We start from the raw sequence: 25,937 nt of genomic DNA on the forward strand, positions 1-25,937 counted from the left end.
AGAAACAAACTGAGGGTTTTAGAGGGACAGGGGGTGGGGAATGGGTTAGCCCGGTGATGGGTATTAAGGAGGGCAAGTACTGCATGGAGCCCTGGCTGTTATACGAAAACAATGAATCATGGATCACTACATCAAAAACTAATGATGGGGCGCCTGGGTGGCTCAGTTGGTTGAGCGACTGCCTTCGGCTCAGGTCATGATCCTGGAGTCCCGGGATCGAGTCTCGCATCGGGCTCCCTGCTCAGCGAGGAGCCTGCTTCTCCCTCGGACCCTCCTCCCTCTCATGCTCTCTGTCTCTCATTCTCTCTGTCTCAAATAAATAAATAAAATCTTAAAAAAAAAAAAAAATAAAAAAATAATGATGTACTGTATGGTGACTAACATAACATCAAAACAAAACAAAACAAAACAAAATAAAATACGAATATCCTAATGGAAAGACAATTACATAAATAATAGCAATTACCAGCAATATAACATAGAGCAAATTACACTTTGACTATAAATTTCTATTATTATTTAAATACCAAAATTATTCTTCAAGTCCTACCTAAAAAGCATAAATTTCTGAACCATTAATTACACAGGAGATCCCAGTAGACAGTCACACATAAAAGTTCCACTGCATCTCTCATATCTATTCTGCTGCCCTAGCTCCCCCCTTTTCTCTCTACATAGCCAACTATCTTCTCAAAGATGACTCCACTTTTCTTAACTTCCACTCACTTCCCTGTTCAATCCTTTCTAAACAGTCACTTAACTAAAACAGCTTTCTCTTGAGTCACAAGTGATCTCTGCATTACTAAGATCAATTAATGTTTTTATTGCATATATTACCAGACCTCTTAGCAGCGTTTGACAATGTTAGCTATTACCTCATTCTAGAAACACTGTCTTTTCTTGGCTTCCAAGGAAAACATTCACCTGGTATTTTCTCCCTACATCTGATAATTGAGATTCATCCTTTTCTAACCATCATTAAATTTTAGAGTTCTTAAGGCTTGCTCCTACATGTTCTTCTCATGTTTTTGTAAGGGAATATCATTCACAACTGAATATCCTGAGAAAAATTCATATCTCTGGGATCAACCTACCCTTTGAGCTCCAGACTCACATATTCCACTGCCTACTTGATCTATTACTTGGTTATGTCAGAGGCACCTCCATATCCAACACATCCATGATTAGACTTGTAATCTTCCCCACCAAACCCAGTCTTTTACCAGTGATTCCAACTTCACTGAACGTTTTCATCATCCAGCCTTTTGTACAGGTGATAATCCTAGAAGTCAACTTGACACCACCCTCTCTTTCACCCTGCTTATATGTAATCCACTACAAAATAATGTCTGTTTTACCTCTAAATATCCCCTAAATTTGCCCACTTCTTTCTGTCTCCACCGACCCACCATATGCAAGCTGCCATCTCTCCTATGAGAACCACTGCAGTAGCTTCCCACTGTTCTCCCTGTATGCACTCTAGCTCCTCTGATCCTTTCCCTCCAACAGAGCCAGAATGACTTTTGCAAAAACCCAGATCTGATTACATGATATCCTGTATTAAATATTTTTCATGGCTTTTCATTGTTTTAAGAAAAAGCCAAATTCCTATTATGATTTATAATGTCCTGCATGGTCTGGCCCCTTCCTCCATCTCCATCCTCACCATGCATCAATCTTTCCTTTGTTTTCACTTCAGCCACCCCAATTTTCTACCAATTTTTTCTGGTTTTTTTGCAACAGGCATTTTGACAATTGTGTTTTCTCTCCATGGAACATTTTTTTTTACCAGTCCCTCCATGTCCTACCTTACCACCAGAATCTCTTAGCCATCCTCAACCTCAGCTCTGGGATCACCTCCTCTGGGAAGACTTTCCCGAACATCCCCACCTCCCCTTAACACACACAGATCTAGATCAGCTTCCATTGTTATATGGCACCTAGGAACATTAACTTCCATTGTATGTATCATTTCAAACGGCATGAGCATTTTGATTAACACACCCTTAACTGAAGTCTCAATAAACCACAGATTATGCCCTTGCTTATCAATGTAACCCTAAACCTTGGTACATAACTGAGCACATACTCAGTTCTTAAAAGTATCTGTTGGGGGGCGCCTGGGTGGCTCAGTCGGTTAAGCGGCTGCCTTCGGCTCAGGTCAGGATCCCAGGGTCCTGGGATAGAGTCCCGCATCGGGCTCCCCGCTCTGCGGGGAGCCTGCTTCTCCCTCTCCCTCTGCCTACTTGTGTTCTCTATCTCTCTGTCAAATAAATAAATAAAATCTTTAAAAAAAAAAAAAAGTATCTGTTGGATGAATGAATGAATGAAACCTAAAGCAACATACTAATATCAAGTAAATATCTTCAAACAATTTTTCCCACATAACTGGGAATTTAAGATCGATTTAGGTGATGCCTCCTTTTAATCTTGACAATTTCTGCTATAAAAATAGGATACATTCAAAGTTATTTCAATGAGCTTAGAACTGATTTTAAAATATAGGTACTGTGGGGTAAGGATATACAGAGATTTTATCAAATTTGCTCAGATTATTTCAAATTTCACATTTTACATGCCTGTGCCTCAGCTCCTCAGGGAGCTGTCATTACCTATCCCCATTCCCAATTCAGTGGGGGAACTATTAGAAAACCTAACAGTTTCATTTATTGTGCACTGGCTCTCTTCAATGTAACTAGACTCTGAATAAGAAATAACCCTGCCCTCAAGGAGCTCCTAATCTAGGAGGGAAGGTATAATTCTGAGTTCATATCCCTAGTACCAAATATCATATAAAAATACATATATTTAAAAAGAAAAAGAGAAACAACTCAACAGAAAAAAGAACAGAAGATAATAAGCTAATTTCAACAAAACCAAATCCAAAACACCAAATAATCTGTACTACACACATACACACACCTGTTTGAAGATGGCACTGACTTGCTCTCTTCCTACCACATAATTTTAACTATGGTCCTGGAAAATGACCTACTTAACTGCTCCTCTTCCCAGCCACTTTCAGTTTTCTGGCTAAGTTTGCTCTCTAATAACTGTCAACAAAGGAAACACAGAAGCCCCTAGTCTGAGGCAAAAGGGCAATTCTTTTTATTGATATCTGTGCCTTAAACATAACGCCAAGACAGAGACAGTGAGGCTCAACACATATAATTTGGGAAAGGATGGTCACTTTAACAACAACATCAACAGTAAAATTCCAAAACAATCTTGCTTTTGCAAACTTTACAAGAATATACAATCACAGGAACACATAGTAGGGTCCTTCCCAGAGGTTGGGAAGATGCTTCACTCAGTTCCAAGTCAGTCCTCCTCTAGACTGGATACCTTCAACTTTGGTGGTTCTGTGTCTTGACCCAACCTTTGACTTTTGCTGTACCCACCTTCCTCTGTAAAATGGAGCCTTATCTCTCTGATCTCTGAATACCCCATCCTTCTAGACCTAGAATAAATGCCTAGCTCTTGCCCATGCCTTCTCTCTCTGGACTCCTGGTGACAACTCAGCCTGCTACTCACATTCTGACATGCATGTACCTCCCTCCCAGTTTCACAATGGCTTTCATGGTGGTGCATCCATGTCAGCCCCCATCAGACTCCATGTTACCACATTGGCCCCTCTAATACATTTCCCTTGCATCCTATCCTACCCCCAACATAATGCTTTTGTGGGACAGGTTATTCTTTTTTTTTTTTACTACCACATTTAATTTAATTGCAGAACTTTATCTAGATGTTGAAGTCACTCCTCGGGGCTCTGTTCTTTATGTTAAATATATCCATTCCCTTTCAACTTTCCATATGTGAACAGTTCTCCTGGTATATAATTCCTTGTGGGACTCTTCAGCTTCTCTGCAGTACTCTTAATTCATGGGGCCTCAATATGAATATAGTATTCCTGCCTCAGAAGAATTAAACACAAAAAGTAACATGGATTTCCCTCCCTATTCATTAAATATGAATCGTATTTGTATGATATCATTACTATGTTAGCAACTCATCATGTCTGATCCATCTCCAAGTTCATTTCTTTCCTGTTCTTCTGAAACATATTTCGTTATTCCCCATTTTCCAACAGCATGGTGCTCTCCATATTGTTTTTTAATTCCTAAACTTGGTTCGTGGAGTGTCACTTTGTTTTAGTCTACCTCTCTAATTTTACAAAATAACTTTAAACCATCACCCTGTCTTCAAAGTGCTAACTTTTTCAAACATAATCCCATTTCCATTTAATATTTACTTGTAAATATTATTGAGGTAAATTATAATGATGATTCATTTATTTTCCCCTAAGAGTAGAAATTTCTTACAGGAAAGGAACCCGTCTCACACATTCCCCACTGTCCCAAATATCACTTTTTCTAGTGTTCAGCTGATTCAAGGATCAAAATGCTTATTCTGTACAATTCTTTTTTCCTTATTGCCAAATACCTTGAAAAGGTAATGTACACGTACTGCCCCCAAGTTTTCACTTCTCAGTCATATGTCAAACCATTTCAATCTAACTTCCTATCATGCCAACCTCCTGAGAGGGCTTTCTTAAAGGTCAGCATTTACCACCTAATTGGATAAGCGGCCTTTTCTTTGGTTTTTAGCTCACTGAACTCTGTATCTTTTGTCACTACCGATAAGCCTTCCATTTTAAAGATACCTCTTCTCTTGATTTTCTTGATAATACTTCATCCCATTTTTTCTAACCTCTCTGACTTTGCTTCTTAGTCTCCCACACTAGATTCTCTTCTTAAATATTGTTAGTACTAAAACTTTACCATTCGTCTACTTCCTTTATTCTCTGCTTTGTCTCCTCAAGGACTCAATTCCATGGCTTCAACAACCACCTGTATGCTGATGATTCACAAATGTATTTATCACACTGACCACCAGCCTGAGTTTCAGACCTATAAGTACCTCTACTTGACTGCAATACAAGCATCTCAAAAATCTTTCCGCCAACCCTACTCATCCCACTATATATATGCCATACACACACACACACACACACATGCATATCTTTAAAATAAGGCTAATGATAGTACTTATCTTGTAGAATTACTAAGGTAACATTAGCTGCTTTAACAGATAAACCCAAAAATTTCGGTGGCTTAATGCAACAAAATTTTATCTCTCCCTTCAATTTCAATGACAGGGAAATAAAAGTTGTGATACTCTGCTCTTCTCTAGACATTCACTCAGGGACTCAGGAAAGAAGGAAAAGACGCCACACATTACACAACATGGGCGTCAGCCTCAATTGGCAGACAAAAAAATAAAAGAGAACCAGAGTTTTTTCTTGTTTTAAATGGGTCAGGCTTGCAATGGTACATATCACTCTGCACATATTCCTTTAGGCAAAACTCAACCCCATGGCCTAATTGCAAAAAAGGTCTGGGAAATGTAGTCCAGCTCTACGTACAGGAGGAAAAAGAAAGGAGTTTAGTGAACAGGTAACCAGCTCTGACACAACTATGAAGATTAAATTAATTAATACATGGCTAGCACTTGGCCTAACACATAGTAACACAAACGTAGCATGTTTTCAGTCATCTGATCTAGAATTCTCAGGGTCAACTTTTATTTCTCACTATCCCTTGGTCATCAGGTCATACAATTCTGTCTTAAAATTATCTCTTAAGTTTAAATCCTTCTCTCCATTTATATTACTTTAGCTCTATACTTCTGAACCCTGGCTTGAAAATAGCATTACCTGGGGGGAGTTATTTTAGAAAACAATTGTGATGCCCAGACCCCAATCCAGATCAATTAAATTAAATATCTGAGATACCAAAATTGTATGAAAGCTATCAATATATTCCTATTGGGCAACGAAGGCTGAGAACTGCTGCTCTAATCCAAACTCCTCCTTGCCACACCCAGAACAACTTCATTGAAATCCCTATCTAATCATGGCATTTCCTTTGCTTAAAAATTGTTTTTGAAGTTCCATTTTGTAAAGCAAAATGTGCACATCTAAATGGGCTTTGATGATGATCCGCCAGGGAAGTAAGATACTTATCTATATGGTTTACTTCATGTTAGTTAATTTAATAGCTGTTAAAGTTTTATGTTATACCTAATTTATTAAGACAGTATAATTGAGAGATTTACTTATTTAAAATTTGTTACTGACTCTGAATTCTCCAATGGGGTGGTTTCCTATATAGGATGTAAGTACCTGAGGAGATAAACATGCTGATTCACTGGGGTGTAACACCTAGATCTTATTGTCAAACCTCACTAGGACTTCTGGACAGTAGAAAAAAGGCAGAGCCTAGCCAAGTTTGTAAATCTAACAGGATATCACATACACACACACACACACAGAATAGATACGGAAATAGTTATAGAAAACAGAAATAGGCTGAGCTAGGAAGAAACCCACCTCATAAAAAAAGGACAGGATGCAAACTTGGAGCCAGGAGGAGGGAAAGAATACTTCCCCTAAAGTTTTGTAACCACAAGTCCACCATTTTCTAGTGGTGTCTTACAACTTGTGTTATTTGAAAAGCCTTGAGCTTTTGGGCCACACAAAGTCTGCAGAATATAATATGGAGAGGTAACGAGATGGAACATATGAAAGACACATTAGGATACTGAGAAGATAAAGGCGAGAGGTATAGGATAGATCTAATCAGAGTTGCAGGAGGAAGAGAGGAAGAGGTAAAGGCAGTATTCCAAATGCTAAAGCTGATAATTTTCCAAACTAAAAGAAAGTTCATGAACCTTCAGATTCATGATGTAGAAATTGTGCCCAAGAGGTACAAATCTAAATCTAAGTATACACTTAGATAGTTCATAGCGCAACACTAAGACAAAGAGAAGGTCTTAAAAGTAGTCAGAGTAAAGACAGTTTTTTAATACTCGAAATCCAGTAGAAATGTGACTTAAATATTTTGAAAGAAGAAAACTCTAAACCCAAAGTTATTCACACAGCAAAATGTCAGAGAATGAGGATAAAATAAAGATATTTTCAGATTAAATAAAGGCCAAAAAATTTACTACCCACATCCTTACTAGAAGAACTTCTAACTTGTTAGGATGAGCACCAGGTGTTATAGGTAAGTGATGAATAACTAAATTCCACTCCTGAAACCAATATTACACTATATGTTAACTAACTGGAATTTAAATAAAAACTTAAAAAAATAATAAAATAATAAAATAAAAAATAAAATTTAAAAATAAATAAATAAATAAAAGACTTCTAGATATTGTGCTTTCAGGAGAAGAAAAGTTACCCCAGAAAAATGGTTGGATGTGCAGTAGAAAAAAATAGTAAGCACATAAATTCGATGAATTAAACACATACTGAGGCATTTTGCAAAATAATTGTTGCAATAATTATATGTCTAATATGTAGAACTAAAATACTGAACAAAACTAGCAAAAATAATTCAAAAAGTGATGAATCAAAGCATTTTAAGGAAGGAACTGTTTGATCAAAACAGTACAATTTAAAATCCATGAGGTCAATAATTTTTTTGCCTATTTTCTTCTCTGTTATATATTCAGCACCTAAAGGAATGCCTTAAAAAGAGTAGACACTCCGAAAAACTCCACTAAATTAATACAAATTTTGTTGAACAACTGTATAAGTCAGGATTCTCCTGCTAAACAGAACCAATAGGGTGTGTGTGTATGTGTGTGTGGGGGGGGGATTTATTTTAAGGAATTGGCTTATACAATTATGGAGACTGGAAAGTCCAAAAATAATCTATAGGGTAGACCAGTAGGCCAGAGACCCACGGGAGAGCCAATATTTCAGTCCAAGTCTAAGGGCTGTTGATTATCAGTAAGGATAGTAACACTGTGGATCAGAATGTATTAAATGTGTTTAATCTGTGAGTTTATAATGATACTAAAAATGTAATTTTAAAATCACTTTCTTCCTTTGAGGATGCTACGGAACCAATTCGTTATTTGGAAAACGATAACTAGAGGGATGGACTCAAGCAATTTTTCTTCCTTGACTTAATGAACTGTATTTCAGGGTAGCCAAATATTTGACGATAAGAAGGAATGAAAACACTGGAGATCTAGGTAAAGGCCTTCAGTGACTACTAACATGGCACATACAAACAAGAAACAAGTAGACACATTTTGTACATCCTTAGAAAAGTAAACAATAACATCTATGAAGTAGTCTCACAAAAATAACAAACTTAAGCAACAATTTACAGAAGATAGAAGGATCACAGCAACATGTAAACAACACCTCAAGGATATAATCAACAAAATCTACCCTGTATACAAATAGCCCAGTTGCTAAAACCACCATCAAAAAAGAAACAAAGGCAAGAAGAAAATAAATCAGAAAGAGGAATCCTATAGATTGAGAGACACATTAACCAACTGCAATGTATGGATGTTTTGGGGAGTCCATTATTTCAATCTTACAAACCATTTTTTAAAAATGAGATAAACTTGTGCTCGCTTTGGCAGCACATATAAAAATGAGATAAACTTTTAAACATTAACTGGATATGTTATTAGAGTAAGAAATTATTTATGATATGATATAGCACTGACAATGGGGTTGTAGATATATTTCAAAAGTATTTATTATTTAGAGATGTATATTGAAATATTAACAACTGACATGATATAATGTCTGGAATTTGCTGCAAAATAATCTGTGGGGGTAGAGGAGGCAGAAAGTTGGGGGAGTTGATAATTTCTGAGCCTGGGTAAATAGGAGTTCATTATTAGATTAGTCTCTCTACTATTGTATATGCATATGTTATAAATGTTCTAATATACAGTGTTTAAAAAGCAGATGAAGAAGGGATGCCTGGGTTGCTCAGTCAGTTAAGCGTCTGCCTTCCGCTCAGTTCCTGATCCTGGGGTCCTTGGATCTAGTCCTTCGTCAGGCTCCTTGCTCAGTGGGGAGTCTGCTTCTCCCTGTCTGCCCCTCCACCTCCTTGTGCACTCTCTCTCTCTCTTTCAGACAAATAAGTAAACAGAATCTTTAAGGAAAAAGAGCAGATGAAGAAAACCTAGAGAAATAACTCATTTTACCTGCCAAATTTGTGAAATAAATATAAGGAATGTGTTGCTTCCTATGTGTGATTAAATAACCCCTTTTCTGAAATTTCTACTCTAATTGCCCCGTCCTTACAAGAAGGTAAGTGAGCTTATACAGAAGTTAGTGAAGCAGTGTTCTGAAACAAGAAAAGCCAAAACGATTCTAGGCATTAAAGCTTTACATTGTCACTAGTGGTGACACTAGTCACCGCTTCAACTTTCTCCCTTTCACTCATTTCCCTATGTATGTGCCCCTGGCTTTCCATCGACACCCCATTAAAGCAAACACCTGCAGTGGTATTTTCTCTGCTCATTTCTGCGTGCCCATTAACCCTCCCTATCCCAGACCTCTCTCGGAAGATAATTAATATAAAAACCTTAAACTGTAATCATATAATCATATTGCCACCTCTGTGGCACCCAAATGTTTTATTTATACATTTTATAATAGAGAACTGTTGATGCATCTCTTTTCTTCTGCAGATATATTGGCAGAGTTTCAAGAAATAAGAGAAGCAAAATCAAGATAGCTAGCTTCATTTTGTTTCGAAGTGCAGAGAAATAAATTTTCTATTTCAAATGACAATATTATTCATGTAAGAGCATCACACATTTTGGTGATTCAGACCCCAAAGAGGGTTATTCGCCTCTTTAAAGTGCTCTGCAGCTTAAATGTGCAGGGTCAGCAGCAGCTGTAGTCACTTGATTGCAGCAATGGGGATGTACTGTCTCTGAAGTTTAATGGGGCAGCTGCTTAAAAGGTCAATCCAAGTTAACCACTCATTCTGGCCCTCCTATCTTTCGCTTAAAAGACAAGTGTAGGGGCGCCTGGGTGGCTCAGACGGTTGAGCGTCTGCCTTCCGCTCGGGTCATGATCCCAGGGTCCTGGGATCGAGTCCCGCATCGGGCTCCCTGCTCCTTGGGATCCTGCTTCTCCCTCTGCCTCTCTCTCTCTCTGTCTCTCATGAATAAATAAATAAAATCTTTAAAAAAAAAAAAAGACAAGTGTATAAGAACAAAGAGAGAGAGGGTTTTTAAAAAAAAAAAAAATTTTTTAATGTGATCTAACACATTCAAAACAAGATTTTAAACTTCCCTGACTCACTTTGCTTAATGTTTAAAGTCTTTTTAGATATTTGTCCTCATCTTTTTGGTTTAAAACTTGCTGTTTGTCAAAGTGGCATGTTTTTTTTTAGTCACTGGATTTTTTTCTTCCTAGTTGCACAGATCCTATTAGAGAAATAGGAAGAGAAGAGAAATACTGGAGGAAAAATTTTGAGAAGAAAGAGAAAAGAGATGCAGGGGGTCCATCTCTCTCTCTCTCTCTCTTTCTCCTGCAGAGCTTCTAAGGTCTTCCCACCCTTTCTCATCCTGTAACTATTGATGCCCAGGAAGCATAAAGCCTTGTGTTTCTATTTATGGAGATTTTTATACTGCCTGCTCTACAAAGGAAGAAAAACAACCCTATCCTTATATTAATCAAACTAAGAGTTGCCGGATTTTCTTGAACACAGATTTTAAGGGATTCCATGGCTGAGAGGTGTTTTTTGTTTTTCTTAAAGGAATCCGATAACAATACTCCTTTTATACCAATGTTCTTAGGCATTTGGATTTTACCATGGGTTCTATTTAAAATATTTAACAACTAGGAATCCGATAACAATACTCCTTTTATACCAATGTTCTTAGGCATTTGGATTTTACCATGGGTTCTATTTAAAATATTTAACAACTGATAAACTATGAACAAATAGTATCCTGATGACCCCAGCTGAGACAGGCATTAACCTTTAAATACTTACTTGTGAGAAGGTCTGAGGTCCCAAGAAAGGAGCCTGAGTGGCCAAAGTGGGTAGGAAGGCAGGCATGTAGGGCAACAGTTATTAAGAGTAACTATAAACTTATTTCAATATTTTCATAGCCACTGCAGCTGTGTGATGCTTAATGTATACTAGTTCTGAAATTTATTGATTAGTGGGGGTTTTTTTATTCGTTAGCCACTGTATAGACATAATTAGTCCTTGATGCAGTGTTCAATGATTCATTAGTTAAGTGGGGTTTTTTTTAAATGAGGACCAACATATGGTCAATTTTTCTTTCACCAAATAAGTATATACATTTAAAAAACAAAAACCTAAGTGCTTCCTATTGTCACCATCATTTCATAACAGGGAAATTTAAAACCACATAAGTAAATAGGACATAATCTTAGAATAAAAAGGCAGGTGTTTTTTTTTTTAATAGAATGAGTTTACCTTTATGAAAAACTCACAACATTGATTTTATTTTTTATAATTTCTCTACTGACTCAAGAAAATTTAATTACCAACCTACCTTAGTCCACAGAGAAACCTTCACCTGATACTTTTGTAAGTGGTCAGTTTAAAGTGAAGAAGTATCTTCCTCTGGAGCACAATCTATGAACAGAAAATTTGAACAGGTCAATAACCAGAAGATAAATGTGTTTCATCACACAGATATTAACAAACATTTAGCATTGTCTGTTGAAGAAAGGCCCAACTTCTGTTTACTCTGTGCTCATAAATCTAGTGTCGAATTAAGATTTACATCCCCTTTCATCTCAACCAAAACATGTCTAACCATTTGTTTTTCCTGCTGAATCTTGGTGATGCATAAGCAATGTTTTTTCCATGGTATAACTACAAAACTACTAGGTCTTACAGAAATGCCATTTCAGCACACACATGAATTCATGGTAGCACAAGATTAATAGTTTTACTCTGGAAAGTATATACAATATACACCAATGCTCTTTGAAACAGAATTTAGTGAAGGATGGGAGTATGCTTTCTGTCTGGCTAGATGAATTATTTCATTCCTCAGTATAAGCATTTTCAAAAAACAAAAAATCTAAAAGTTTTTACATGTTTAATTTAAAAGCAATTTCTTGACATTCAGTCAAACCCACAGTTAAAATGTTCTCAATATTCTGAAACCCAACTAGAGGGCCATTTTTACATTAAATGATTTGGAAGTATAAATACATTTGTATGGGGAAGCTTAGAATTCTCATTTTTAAAGAAAAGTGAATACACATAATTAAAGAAAGTGAATTTCATATGACACCCACAATTATACGCATGATAGCTAATCTCATATTGCATTATTAGAATGCACATGCTCTTCCTTTTTATTGAATTAACAAGACTCAGAGACTTTTCCCCTTCTTTAACTAAATCTGTTCTCAACTAAAAAAACTTTAACAATGTCCCCCAGGTGTGCAAGTTGGTATTCTAATGCATGGTATCTAAAACATACTTTGGGTATGCCTGGGTGGCTCAGTCATTAAACGTCTGCCTTCAGCTCAGGTCATGATCCCAGGGTTCTGGGATCGAGTCCCCCAATGGGCTCCCTGCTTAGTGGGGAGCCTGCTTCTCCCTCTCCCTCTGCCATTCTCTCCCACTTGTGCTCTCTGGCTCTATCTCTCTGTCAAACAAACAAACAAGCAAATAAATAAATAAATACCTTTTAAAACATACTGTGGTTCCCTCTGTATCTTAACTTGGAAAACAAGTTTGTACTAAACCATCACCCATTACTATTCCTCTGAACTTCTGCTTTGGCTTTCTAAATCATTCATCTTTTTCGTCCTTCTTAAAGTTAAGTTTGGACAGAAATGTTTCAAAGGGAACTGTAGTAATTCTCTTAATGCTTAGTGCAATTAGCAAAGATTCAAGAAAATGTCTCCCGGTAGAATAACTGCATCATGCAAGAGTGTAATTACTAGCTAGCTTAGTCATCCTACAACTATTTTCAAAGCTCTGGTATTTAATCCACATAAATGTCCAGAGGCTGCCTCTTTGCCATTCTCCTTCATCTATAAGAACTGAATCACAGTTCTTTTGGATTAGATATATTACCTTTTCTAAAATTTGCCGTATGCCCTTTCTAAAATTTCCTAACAACCACAGTGAATGAATATTGCTATGCCCCCATGAACTAAATGAAAGGAGGGGGATAGAGATTTGATCATGATCTCTTTCTCCAATCTCTGTCATGAATGCTATCTTCCTGTGGGATTTTCCAGAACTATTCCCTTCCTATACAGCCATCTACTTCACTCGGAGGGGAGAGTGACAGAGTATCAACATCTTTACCTATTAACGGTGTCCAGAATCTGATTCACTATTTTTTTGCTCTACCTCCATAGCTCATCTGTCCTCAGAAGTGAATGCTTCTAATAAACTTTTTTTCCTGCTCTAGTCATAATTTCACGGCTTCTCTCATTGGACTTCTCAGTTTTATAACTGTCATTCCCATTATCCTTTTCAACAATCACTCTGATAGTAAATGAGCAAGCTTGACTCTTTCGCTGATTTCTTTGGCAATATTTTTAGCACACTTTTCTTCCAAATGATTTAAACAAAGAAATGTTCTATTGTTTGGAACCACTAAATTAAAGTAAGCCCCCATTAATAGTGTTATTTTATAACTAATAGCATGTCCAGACATAAACAGGCCTGGCTGAGATAGTGTTCTATAGTTACTGGTTACCTAGAGAGCCAGTTCCAGACTCTAGGATATTGACTACAATGATCTGGTAAGGTCCTTGCAGCCTAGTATCTAACCAAAGTGGTATTTTAAAAGCTTCATTAATTAGACACTCTATAAAAGCACTAAAATCTTTAATGTTGTTGTTTTGAAAATGACTGAATCCACATGAGGAGTAAGAGCTTTGTAAAGTTTACTCTGAAGCTAATTTGAGCATGAGGTGTATATTGCAAATTATAAACTGTATTCAGTGGGATTCTGTTCTAGAGAAAGAGCCTTCTCTATGATATTATGTGAAATACTGGGAATTCAACAGTGATCAGACAGTTATTAATGTCCACTTTCTCCTGATTTTAATCTCCTGCCTTCCTTTAATTAACAACTATAAGAAATCTGTAGTCGAATGATTTTTTTTTTTATCTTTCCCCTCATCTAGACTATTCTAACAACTTACAACTCTCACCCCAGTCTGCCCTGAGATTTCCCTTCTTTCACGTTACCTTCACAGCTGTAATGCATGTAGTTTTAGTTTGGAGAATGAACATCTTACTGAGACAGTTGTCTTACATGTCACAACTTTTAATCATCTCAGTGATCCTACAAGATAGGTATTATATTTCCCACTTTAAAGATTAAAAAAAAAAAAAGGCTTGCAGATATACTGTGCTATATACATCTAATGAGTGGTCCTGAGACCTGCTGGACTCCAAAGCCATCACTTTGCCTTACTCTCCCCACTGAGGGCATCAAGTCTTTATTAACAATATCCCAAAGAAGTTTGCTTCTTCCAATAAGAACTTGTTATTAATGACCCTAAGACTGGGATAGTTATGTGGTTCTACTCTGAATGTCTCTATGCTTTAATTAATTTAAATAATTAATATGCCTTTTTATTTCTACAGTCAGCGTTCCAACATTGTGTGTGTGTTGCGGGGGGCGGGGGGGTATATGTGTGTTTGTAAAGATTCAGACTCAATAAGTGATATCTTGGATTAGGTTCATTAGAAGCAAACATTGAGCAGAAAATTCATATGTAGGTAATTTATTAAGGAAGTGTTCCCAAGAGTAACCAGCAAGGGAATGAAGAAAGCAGGACAAAGAAGGTGAAGAGGCCATGCAAAAATGTGATTTCATGTGAAGGCCCAGCCGCATCAGCCTTAACCTCAGCCTGCTGGAGCCCAAGACTCGACAATATAAATTACACATCACAGTTTGTCCTGACTGGAGGCACAGGAACTAGGCTTTCATCAGTCATTGGCTAAGGGCCACTCCAGAGAGATATTAACTGCCAGCTGGGTGTGAACTCTCAGAGCAGCTCCAGTCACCAGAAAGCAGTTCCCCAAAAGAATCTCTGACAAAAACTGTTAGAAGAAAAAGCCCACACAACCTGGGAGGGGAGGTAGAAGGATCTGAGGCAACCTGGGCAGAGCACAAATAATTGGTGAAAGGATAATAGGAGTTACAGTTATAAAGCTAAGAACCCCATATGAGTGAAATCATATGGTATTTGTCTTTCTCTGACTTATTTCACTTAACATTATACCTTCTAGGTTTATCCATATCATATGTGGAATTTAAGACACAAAACAAATAAAGAAAAAAAGAGAGACAAACAATAAACCAGACTCTTAAATACAGAAACAGGTGGTTGCCAGACAGCAGGGAGTGGGAGGATGGGTGAACTAGGTAAAGGGAATTAAGAGTACACTTACCTTGATGAGCACAGAGAAATGTATAGTCGCTGAATCGTTATACTGTACAACTGAAACTAATATAGCACTGTATAATTATATCTGAATAAAAAAATAAAATAAAATAAAATAAAGCTAAAAATCCCAAAGAATGAAACTGAGAGTCTGACTACAGAAATAAGAAAATGTTAATTACTATTGCAAACGGCTTGTTTACTGGGCATATGTTAGCTTACAAACGATGCTTTTCCTGTTTGAAAAGGATTTGAGAGTGCTGCAATTAAAGATGTATGCAAAGTGTGAGTATTAAAACAGAAATATAAAATTCCAAACCTATAGCTATTGGGAAATGCAAAGTTAGTATATTCCTAGGCTCCTGTAGTTACTGCATTTTTAAAAAGATTTATTTATTTATTTATTTTATTTAAGGGATTGAGAGAGAGAGAGAGAGAGAGAAACCACGAGTGGGAGGAAGGGGCAGAGGGAGGGGAGGGGAGAAGCAGGCTCTCCGCTGAGCAGGGAGTCCAACAAAGGGCTCAGTCCCAGGACCCCAAGATCATGACCCGAGCTGAAGGCAGACACTTAATCAACTGAGCCACCCGGCATCCCACTGCATTTTTTATGGTTAAATTTATGTTTGAGTTTCCTGATAATCATGGCAAGAATAGTGAAAGAAGGAAAAACTAGAGGAGGGGGAGAGGGGACTCAGAAACCCCTGCCAAGTTTTTAGGAGAGATAAACTCTGATAAATCCAAATTCTAACATCCCAATTTGCACATAGATACTTACACAAGAACAGGTGAACAATTAAATAAAGAATAAGTTCAACAGACACTTTTTGTAAGAAACAAGTGCTCGTCACATGACCAGTCCTCCCATGGATCTTCTACGTCATTAAAAGGTAATCCATGGGGGCGCCTGGGTGGCTCAGTCATTAAGCATCTGCCTTCGGCTCAAGTCATGATCCCAGGCTCCTGGGATCGAGCCCCACATTGGGCTCCCTGCTCCGCGGGAAGCCTGCTTCTCCCTCTCCTGCTCCCCCTGCTTGTGTTCCCTCTCCCGCTGTGTCTCTATCAAATAAATAAGTAAAATCTTCTTTTAAAAAATTAAATAAATAAATAAATAAACAGTAATCCATGGATAGGTATTTCATTTGTAGGAGGTGAAGTAATGCAGTTTAGAAATATAGCTTTCTATTATCAGCATTAATAAGGACAAAGGCACTAAGTCTCATCCCCTCTTATGAGACAGTTTTTTGTTTTGTTTGCTTTGTTAACATACAAAATCTGTACACAGAGGTATATACAACTTAATGAGTTTGGAGATAAGTATACACCCATGAAACCATCACCACAATCTATGCCATGAACCTATCTATCATGTCCAAAAGTTTCTTCCTGCCTTCTTATTTAATATATTATTTTTGTGATAAGAACACTTAACATAAGATCTACCCACTTAGCAAAATTTTAAGCATACAAGACAGTACTGTTAACTATACACACTATGCCATATGGATCTGTAGGACTTGTCATCTTGTATAACTGAAATGTGCCTTTTAACTAATACCTCCCATTTCCCCTTCTCCCTAGCATCTAGAGACCACCATTCCACTCCCTGATTCTATGAGTTTAACTATTTTAGATTTCTCATATAAGTGGCATCATATAGTATTTGTCCTTCTGTGTCTGGCTTATCTCACTTAACATAATGTCCTCTGGGTTCATCCATGTTGTTGCAAATGGGAAGATATCCTTCCTTTTTAAGGCTGAATAATATTGCATTGTATGTATACCACATTTTCTTTCTCCATTGGACATTTAGGTTGTTTCTATGTCTTGGCATTTGTAAATAATGCTACAATGAACATGAGGGTACAGATATTTCTTCAAGATCCTGATTTCAATTCCTTTGACTAGATACCTAGATTGCTGAATCATACAGTTTCTTGAGTAAACTCCACAACATTTTCCACAGTGACTTCAACAATTCACATCCCCACCAATAATGTTTGAGGGTTCCAATTTCTCCATATCCTCACCAAAATTTGTTATCTTTCATTTTTGTTTTTTTAATAAAAACCATCCTAACAGGTGTGAGGTAATACCTCATTGTGGTTTTGATTTGCATTTCCCTGATGATTAGTGATGTTCAGCATCTTTTCATATTTCGATTGGCCGTTTGTATGTATTCTGCAGAAAAATGTCTACTCAAGTCCTTCGCCCATTTTTTAATTAGATTAAAATTTTGTTTTTATTTTGCTTTGTTTTTTTTTTCTTGTCTTATTTTGTTGCTATTGAGTTGTTAAAATTCCTTATATATTTGGGAGATTAACCCTTTCTCAGATATATGGTTTTCAAATATTTTCTCTGTAGGATCCACATGATAGACTGTCTTTTCATTTTGTTTCCTTTGCTATACAGAAGCTTTATAGTTTGATGTAGTCCATTTGTCCATTTTTGTCTTTGTTGCCTATATTTTTGGTGTCATATCCAAGAAATCATTGTTAAGACCAATGTCGAGAAGTTTTCCCCAATGTTTTCTTCTAGAAGTCTTATAGATTCAGGTCTTATGTTCAAGTCTTTAATCCATTTTAAGTTGATTTTTGTGTATGTTGTAAGATAAAGGTCCAATTTCATTCTTATATAAATAAATATTAAGTTTTCCCAGTGCTGAAAACAGACTATCCTTTTGTTGAGGACACTGTCCTCTCCCCATGAATATTCTTGGCACCCTTGTTAAACATGTATGTGACAGTTTGCTTTTGGGCTCTCTATGCTGTTTTATTGGTTTATATGTCTAAGTTTATGCCAGTGCCAAGCTATTTTAATTACTGTAGCTTTATAATATTTTTTGAAATCAGGAAGCACAATGCCTCTAGCTTTGTTCTTTCTCAAGGTTGTTTTGGCTATTCTGGGTCGTCTGTGGTTCCAGATGTTTAGGATTTTTCTATTTCTGTAAAAAATGTCATTGGGATTTTTGATAGGGATTGCACAAATCTGTAGATCACTTTGGGTAATAAATATGGACATTTTAACAATATTAATTCTGCTAGTCCATGAACACAAGATATCTTTCCATTTATTTGTGTCTGCTTTAATTTCATTCATCAGTGTTTTATAGTTCTTAGTATACAAGTCTTCCTATGTATTTTATTCTTTTTGATGCCATTGTAAAGGGGATTATTTTAATTTCTCACTCTGATAGTTTATTGTTAGCATATCAAAATGCAACTGATTTTTGCATATTGATTTGTATCCTGCAACTTTGCTAAATTTGCTTATTAGTTCTAGCAGGGTTTTTGTAGTTGTTGTTGAGTCTCAGAGTTTTCTACATAAAAGACCACATAATCTGCAAGCATAATTTTGCTTCTTCTTTTCAAATGTGGATGCCTTTTATTTCTTTTTTCTTGCCTAATTGGTCTGTCTAGGACTTCTAGTACTACATGGGATGGAAGTGGTGAGAATGGGCATTATTACCTTGTTCCATATTTTAGAGGGAAAGACAGAGTTGAAATTTAAATCAGAGTTGTGGTTTTGCCACAAGAGACCATGCAGGTAAGGTAAAGCATTCAGCAAAATGGCAGTGTCAACATGACCTACATGGTCACGGTCCTAAGTGATCTGACTTTGCCAGCCTCTCAGACCTCATCTGGTTCTACTCCCCCAATGGATCCTTTAGTTCAGCCACCCTGGCCTGGGCTTCTTTCTGCCCTTGAAAGCTAAAGCTCTCCACTCTAAGGTCTTCCATTTGTTATTTCTCTTTCTTCAATCTGTCCTCTTGTGACTGGCTCTTTCTTCATGCTGAGCCTCAATTCAAGTTCCATTCTCAGAAAGGCCTTCCTGAACTACCCTTATTCCTTATCACATTACCTTCTTTGTTTCTCTTTCGGCACTTGTCAGTATCTGAAATACATTCAGCCCTTCACGTGCTTCCTATCTGTCTCCCCCAACACAAGAATATAAGCTCCTTGAAAGCAAGGACCATGACTATAATATTCCCTGTGGATCCAATACCTAGTGCAATGACTGCAATGTACTACGCCTAGGATAAATGTTGGCTAAATGAATATGTTCATTATTATTGTCTCTATTCTCAAGGATATTATGATCTGGTTGGGAGAACAGAGATATATACAACCAAAATAACATTTCTCAAGTTTCATAGCTCACCTGGGAATTCTTATGTGATTCTGTAAAGCAAAGCCTGATCGGGAAGAAATGCATTTCTTTCCCCACCAATCCTTGGGATCCAACACAATGTGGTCCAAACTTGTTTTATACAACTTTCAACAAGAGAATTCTAACTAACATCTACTCACCTACCAGCATCTGCATATATATATATATATATATATATATATATATATATATATATACACACACACACACACACACTACCTTCTGTTAGAATAGAGCCCCCTGTCCATGTAGATAAAAACTAAATAAATATTAGAGCAGCTGTATTCAGTATGCAGAATTCAGATTCTTCCTGCTCCAAGGCAAGTTAAAAGCAATACAATATTTTCCATTTTAGAAATCTATTTCATTCCACAATATTGTTCCCACAGATTGTTTTTTTAATGCCTTTATTTAGCCATTTTCCTGTTCTCAACTTCCAGCTCACATCCTGGCATTTCCTTGATGTGTTAATTTTAACTGCAAACACCTAATCAGAATTTTAAGAATAATCATCAGTAGGTTGGCTAACTTTTCAGGAAGAAATACTAGCAGTGTTTTCAACGGGCCAACAGGATGTCTCCAATTATAAAGATGGAGGAAATAAAAACAACAGGATGGTAAAATCCATTGAGGGACAGATTGCATTTTATAGGAAAAGATGTAACTTCATTTAGCTTTGGTCTTCATGTCTTGCAAATGTCCTTAGCACTCCTACATCCCATGGGTCTCTGCGTCAATATTTATGTGCTGTAATATTTCATTGCCTCATAAACCAAGAGGTAACTGAGTATTTTTTACTCTCTGGGAAAAAATGTTATAGCAGGTAGTAGTTTGAGGCAGCTCCCCTTCTCACTCACACTGTTCTGCATCTACTCTCAGGAAGACAGAAAGCTAAAAACAAGAAGCCTCAATTTTTTTCCTCTTGCTCTGTATATTAGATATTAACTGTATCTAATTTTTAATTAAATGTGATTCAACTCCAACCAAAATTTCAGCTACGAAAATCCAAGAACAATAATTTGACTTTCTGTTGTGTTTTAATATAAATTTCAAAAAACTTTATAGGGGGAAATCTTAGTATTAAGTACCAAATTCAAGTTTAAAGTTGACATTCCTTCAAAAAGAAATAGAAAAGACCTCTAAATAAATGATCCTTAAGACTTAAAAAAAATTATAAACAAACATTACTTTGAATATTCAAGAACAGTGAGTATTTCCCAAAGGAGAAGATACCTCGTGAAGACACGTCTCATGTGGAATTCCAGATTATAAGCCTCCTTTCCCAACTCTGAGGGGTCTGAGTCCTTAAATGTTTTCTATCTTAGTTTCCTGGATGCTCATCCTCTGGTTTCTACTCCAAAACTCTTCACTCCATCAATATCATCCATCTTTATATATGAAGAGTAGAATCCAGGCACCTAACCAGAGTGAGCTCATTCATCTCTCTTTCTCTCTCTCTCTGCCCCCGTCTCTTCCTCTTTTTCTCTCTCCCCTCCCTCCTGCCTTTTCTTAATCTCTCTCTTATACACACATACACATAAAAAGAGTCTGTAGTGAAATAAGTTTGAGAGGTGCAGATTTAAAGCAAAATAAATCTATTTAGAAAAATTCCAAAGCAGGGACACCTGGGTGTCCGAATATAGATTAAGTACCTTGTTATTTTACACAAACTTCCTATCTGCAATGAATTTTGTCTTCAACAGGCTCAAATGTCATAGAACAATCCCATCTTCTGTTAAAGGGTAAGCCCACCAGAGTTCCTATCATTACATCTCAAGATATAATGGATTAAAGGCCTGAGTTAAAGATTTTTTTCTACCTATAAAACTCATGGAAACTGCAGTTCTCTTGGCAGTTCTCTTGGACGGATGTGTTTTTAAAAGAAGCAAAACATTTGGCATGTTTGCCTCAAATTTTTGGCAGAAAATATCTTTGGACAATTTTTGAATGGAAAGTGTCTTTCATCTTAGCTAATACTATTAAATGTAGTTTATTCTCTGGCTAGCTGAAATCATATGTGCTGTTTATCATGATTATGAAATAGCTATCCAGAAAAATAGCCAAATTCAGAAAAGCCTCAAGGGGCCCAACTAAAAATTGAGTTGCATACACTGAAAAAGATAGAAATACCTCTGGGGACTTGAAAACAGAACATTAACAGTTATTCAGAATGCATTTTTTTTTACCCCAAAGGAGATTCATGTGCACAGGTAAATTTTTACATGAAACTTGAGGTTATTGGCTAGCAAATATGATGATAAAGAAAACCTTTCAGCCTCTTTGATCCAGAAGAAAGGGGGTAAGAGGCCTTCCATATAACAGATTAAGTTAGAGAGTTTTAAAACCATCTTCTGCCATCAAAAAAAAATGAAATCTTGCCATTTGCCATGACATGGATGGAACTAGAGGGTATTATGCTAAGCGAAATAAGTCAGAGAAAGACAATTATCATATGATTTCACTCACATGTGGAATTTAAGAAACAAAATAAAGGAGCATAGAGGAAGGAAGGAAAAATAAAACAAGATGAAATCAGAGAGGGAGACAAACTGTAAGAGAATCCTACTCGTAGAAAACAAACTGAGGGTTGCTGGAGGGGAGCGGGGTGAAGGGGATGGAGTAACTGGGTGATGGACATTAAGGAGGGCACGTGATGTAATGAGCACTGGGTATTATTATATAAGGCTGATGAATCACTGAACTCTACCACTAAAACTAATAATACACTCTATGTTAATTAATTGAATTTAAATTATAAATATAATAAACAAACAAAAAAATCCCACCTTCCTTGAAGGATATGAACCCCGCAGCCCCCAAGACAGAAAGAGCTGCTGATTTTGGATTGTGTACCTATATATGTTCCCCTCATTTCCTAAGGCAAATATAGGTCTCCAAGCAACTAAAAAGAGGAAGTTCTGCTCTCACATCCAATTTAGAGCTGGATAAAAAAAGAGAGAGTGAGAGAGAGAGAAAGAGGGCCTTTGGAGGAAAATCTGGGAAATCATAGGAAACATTCAAATAAAAATTCCATTGTTCTCTATTAGCATAGGTTCATAGAGGATTGCATTCCAATAATAGTTGATTTGGTAGAATTCCAGAATTAGACAATGCTACAGACTGAATGTCTTTTCCCCACAACCAAAATTCATATGCTGAAACCTAATCCCCAGTATGACGGTATTTGGAGGTGGGGCCTTTGGGAGGTGAGTGAGTCATGACAGCAGGGCCCTCATGAATAGGAGCAGTGCCCTTATAAAAGAGACTCCAGAAAGTTCCATGTGAGAACACAGCAAAAAGAAGGCTATCTATGAACCAATAAACAGGCTCTCACCAATGAATCTGCTGGTATCTTAATTTTAATCTCCCAGCCTCCAGAACTATGAGAAATAAATTTCTGTTGCATATAAGCCACCCGGCCTATGATATTCTGTTATAGCAGCCTGAATGGACTGAGACAAGTAACTTCAAGATCAGAAAAGATAATGGGAGAGAGTAGTTAAAAGCATGGGCTCAGGAATCAGACAGTCAGGGCTTTATTTCCCGATTCTGAGATTCCTCCATCTCTCTTCCAAATTGATGAAGCCAATAGAATTGAAAAAGACTGACCTTTAGAAACCTCTCCTGAACTTTATGCTCTTTCCCCCTTTCTGACTGACTGGACTGGATATAACTTCGGCAGCCATCTAATGGTATATTATGTTGGCAGAGTCCCTGAATGATGGCACAGCGTCCATCAACCTGGGCTCCTGAAAGACCACAAGACAGAGAGCTGCACTGCTCACATATTCACCTGCCAGCGACTGCTACATGTGGGACAGGCAAGGTCCTATTGTTCCAAGGGACTTTATAGGCAGGTCTATTTATTATAGCAGTCAGCATTACCCTAACAAATACACCCACTTACATGTGTCACTATGTCAAGGAGAATGCCTTCCAAGCTCTCTACTACTTACATATGACCCTTCAGGTATTTTCTAATTCTTCGTTTAAGTTTTGCAATGCCTGAAAAAGTAAAGTTTTCTTTTACCTGCGATGTATCATGGGGAACAATAAAGAGTGTAAGATTAGAGCATGACTAGAATTTTATTGATGACCACGGCAAAACAAAATTCAGCCTGCTCTTTTGCAGCAATATTAGATCTGCTGCTCTTTCAGCAGTAAAATCTTGTTTTGTCAGCAGCTACTGAGAGTGGATATGACTCAGAGGACACATAAAAGCATACATGTAAGGTAACTACCTATTATGTTTAGAAAACCATTTTGCACAACTTAAATGCACTCTAACATTTCATATTTTAAATAATCAAAATCACATTCAGAATGCAGAATCTCACAAACATTATGCTCTTCTATTTATGTCCTAATTGCATGAGACAGAAGAAAACGTACACAAAGACATGCCGAGAATCACAAATTTTAGATATCAAAGGGAACTTAAAGATTATAGAGTACAGCAGTTTCATTCCATAGAGAAGGAAAGACAGACCTGGAAAGACTGTTAACAGTATCATTCCAACAGACGTGGTTCTCGGTGTTTTGTTTTGCTTTTCAAAGAACACACATTTTCCAGGTAGATCAAGTCCCAGAGCTTTAGAATCATGGAATCATCTTTGTTTTGTGACATTATTCTTCAACCTATCCTCAAAAAGTGATATCAGATCATGATTTATTTTATAGTATTTGAGTTTGCAACAGTAACAGTTTTGAGACCTACCAGCATCTGGTACACAGATGGTACTCAATAAATATTGACTGGTTGAGGTTATGTCCATCAAGGTTCGTGGCCTAAGCTAAGGCTTTTGCTATGGTTTCATAGTCCAACTAGCTAGAATTCTTGTTTGAAAAAAAGAAAGCTTAAAAAAGACAGAAGCATGGGGCGCCTGGGTGGCTCAGTCGTTAAGCATCTGCCTTCGGCTCAGGTCATGGTCCCAGGGTCCTGGGATCGAGCCCCGCATCGGGCTCCCTGCTCAGCGGGAAGCCTGCTTCTCCCTCTCTCACTCCCCCTGCTTGTGTTCCCTCTCTCGCTGTATCTCTCTCTGTCAAATAAATAAAATCTTAAAAAAAAAAAAAAGACAGAAGCAGACAGATTAATGTACACAGCATGATATTTACTCTTAAATACCAAATACTTCCCAGGACCCAAACGTGACTTTTTATAAATATAAAGCAATCACTATGTATGTTTTGAACATATACAAGAGACTTTTGGATCAGCCATGACAGAATAGCAGGCGTAGGACTTATTCTCATTGTAAAAAGAAATATACAACTGAACAAAATATATAAAGCAACTATCCTGAGACACTGGACAACAGAGAATGTAGGCTGTGTTCCTCAAAAGAAAAGAAACATGTGAGGTGAGAGTTGCATGTGCTTCAGGATTCTACATTTCCAAGCTGCAGCTAAAGAGACCAAACAAAGACTTTGCTTTTGGATACAGGAAACAGTGTTAGAAATGTAACTAGCCAGAAAACAATGGAATAACATCTTTAAGGTATTATAAAACAAAAATTGTCCACTTAGGATTCTATATCCCATGAAAATATTGTTCAAAAATGAAGGGGCAATAAGTAGATATTTAGACGAACAAAAACAAAATCTGTCATTAGTAGATCTGCACTAGAAGAAACGTTACAGGATGGCCATCAGGCTGAGGCATAATGATACCAGATGTCAACATGGATCTATAGCAGGGGTTGGCAAATTACAGACTGCAAGCCAAATCAAGCCAGCTACCTGTTTATAGATGGTTTGTGAACTAAGATGATTTCACATATTTAAATGGTGAGAAAAAAAATCAAAAGAACAATATTTTGAAAGTTATTCAATGTTAGTATTCATAAAGTTTATTAAAACAGAGCCATAATCATTAATTTACAAATTATTTATGGCTGCTTTCCCTCTATAATAGCAGATTTGAATAGCTGTGATACAGACTGTATTGTCTACAAACACTTAAATATTTACACTCTGACCCTTTACAGAAAAAGTGTGCAGACCCTGATGTATCAGAAGAAATGAAGAACGCTAAAAATTGTAAATATGTAGTCAAATACAAAAAAAAGCAAAAACAAAAAAACTTCCTTATTTTTTAATTTGTTTAAAAGACTGTTTAAGGCAAAAGTAATAGGATTGGATTGTGAGATTTAAACATGCATAGAAGTAAAAGATATTGCAACAATAGGAGAAATAATAGGAGGGGAGTAAAGAGAAGCATAGCCGTGTAAGTTTCTTACATTATCATGAAGGGGTATGTCTTAGTCAGTTCAGGCTGCTATAATAAATACCATACACTGTGTGGCTTAAACAGTTACTTCTCCCAGTTCTGGAGACTGGGAAGTACAAGATCCAGGTGCTGGCCAATTCAGTTTCTGGTGAGAGCCCTCTTCCTGGTTTGCAGATGACAACTTCTTGCTGTATCCCCATATGGTGAAGAGAAATCATCTATCTCATGTCTCTTATTGCAAGGACACTAATCTCATCTGAGGGCTCCATCTATTTTGAGAGACAATGA

At 36.9% G+C, this 25,937-nt stretch overlaps 1 long non-coding RNA gene across 6 annotated transcripts in view; it reads right to left on the minus strand.

Annotated features, from left to right (window-relative positions):
• LOC115939333 (uncharacterized) overlaps positions 1 to 25,937 on the minus strand; it is a 558,748-nt gene that overhangs the window by 424,437 nt on the left and 108,374 nt on the right. For all 6 annotated transcript variants that reach the window (XR_014138275.1, XR_014138276.1, XR_014138273.1 and 3 more), the window contains one exon: positions 11,371 to 11,453. This is a non-coding gene — a long non-coding RNA (uncharacterized LOC115939333). The remainder of the gene's footprint in view (positions 1 to 11,370; positions 11,454 to 25,937) is intronic.

Source organism: Leptonychotes weddellii, chromosome 10 (genome assembly GCF_054177405.1).
Source record: "Leptonychotes weddellii isolate Sample4059 chromosome 10, ASM5417740v2, whole genome shotgun sequence".
Classification (NCBI taxonomy): Eukaryota; Metazoa; Chordata; class Mammalia; order Carnivora; family Phocidae; genus Leptonychotes; species Leptonychotes weddellii.